Source organism: Crocodylus porosus, unplaced genomic scaffold (assembly GCF_001723895.1).
Source record: "Crocodylus porosus isolate Cpor-Errol unplaced genomic scaffold, CroPor_comp1, whole genome shotgun sequence".
Classification (NCBI taxonomy): Eukaryota; Metazoa; Chordata; order Crocodylia; family Crocodylidae; genus Crocodylus; species Crocodylus porosus.
This window is the reverse complement of record NW_017728931.1, coordinates 105,746,444-105,748,246: the sequence shown is the minus strand read 5'-3', so window position 1 is coordinate 105,748,246 and position 1,803 is coordinate 105,746,444.

Genomic DNA, 1,803 nt, shown 5'->3' with positions numbered 1-1,803 from the left:
GCTCCTACTTCACAGTCCTGAACACTGCTTTTAACTCTAGCAAAAAATAAATAAAAAAAATAAATTTTGGAGTAGAAACATTAACTCAGGTATGAAAATAACTGTCAGGAAGCACTGGATGCATTGTCAAGATGCTCAAGAAAGCTAGCATTTGTTTTATAAATCCTGAAAGACATGTACATTTAATTGTAATGAAATCAGAACAAAAAAACAACTTGATAATTTTGCCTTTGTTGTGTTTTTATACATAATATAGCAAATTAATTCATATCCTTATGCAGTTACATCTATTCTTGCTTTGATCTTGAACAAAATAATATAGAGCAAGGCCCCTAGCACATTAAAAAAACAAAACTAAAAGCATTATTAATCTGGAGCAAAACATGTGTTGTGTATGAGGAGGCACCATGCCCTCTGCACGCCCCTTTTCAAAGTCCTAGATCTACCCATGAACATTAGTAATGGCAACACAGACCCACTGTAACCAGAAGCTTCCTGTTACTTCAAGAGAGAACCAACAGCAGAGTGCCCACACAGGTGAACAGGGGCTGACTGGAAGAGAGAAGGCAGCAAGGAAACTGGTGCTTAGGCGGTGAGCTGCTGCCCATTTAGGCAAAAAGGGCATATCTGCACCCAGTCAAGGGAAGCCACCTGACTGGAAGGGGCATGTCTTAGTAAGCATATAAACCTGGAACCTGAGCTGGAACAGACAGGCTGGCTCTGAAAGAGGCAAGGGAAAAAATTCCTGGCCAGGAAGCCTTCAGGAGAGTTCCTGGCTGCTTTCTGAGCTGCCCTAGGAATGTAAATAAAGCACTGAAGGCTTTCAGAGGCTTATGACTCAAGGCAGGGGGTGAAATTTGATATATAGCCAGTAGGCTAAGGGTCTTAGCTATAGCCAGTGTGTTTGTTTTCATTTTGGGTTTTATACTACTGAACAGGCGGCATGTTGCCCAAGCAGGGTGGAGGCAGGGCCTGAGCAGAGTGGTGATACTAGGGTTCAGGGCCCCAAACCAAAGCAAGTAGGAAAGGGCTGGAGCCCAGAAACCAGGTTCAGTACAGTGAGTCTGGTCTAGAAGGCCCAGCAAGAGAAAAGGGGCTGGAGCCAGGAAGGCAAAGGCTCCAATGAGAGAGTAAATTGATGGTAACTAGAGGTATGTGAAGCAGGCCGTATTCAATTTGGATCTGGATCTGGCCCAATTTGGGGGACAGCGATTCAATTTGTTGATTCAGATCACTATCCCGATTTGCTTCAGCTGAATCCAAATCTGAAGATTTGATTCTGACTTGGAATATCAGTGATTTAGCCATAGAGACCCCTCTAAATGTTTTTTCTATAGACCTTAAGGTACCAGGCAGAGCTTGTGAATGATGAGATGGTGGGGCGGATGGAGCATTAATACAGGAGTTGGGGGGGGCAGGGAAAAAGGGGGTGCGTGCTTGGTGGCAGACCCAGAAGTAGTTCTGGTCCACTTCCAGGTCCAAAGTGTGAGGGGGATTTCCCCCCCCCCCCCCCCCCATCCTCTGGGCTGTGGAGGACCCCAGGTCCCCCCCCCCCGACCCAGTAGGCACCACTTGCCAAGCCAGGGGAGGGTCACCCCCCCCCCCATGCTCTGCAGTAGACCCAGAAGTTGACCAGGACTGCTTGTGGTCCACTTCCAGGTCCACCACCAAGCACGCTAGGAACCCTCCTGTGGGACTCTCCATTCACCACACTGCCTGGTACCTTGAGGTATGTAGAAAAACACGAAGTCATCTCTATGTCCAAATTGCTGACTCTCTCCAAATTGATTCAGAAGGTTCCCA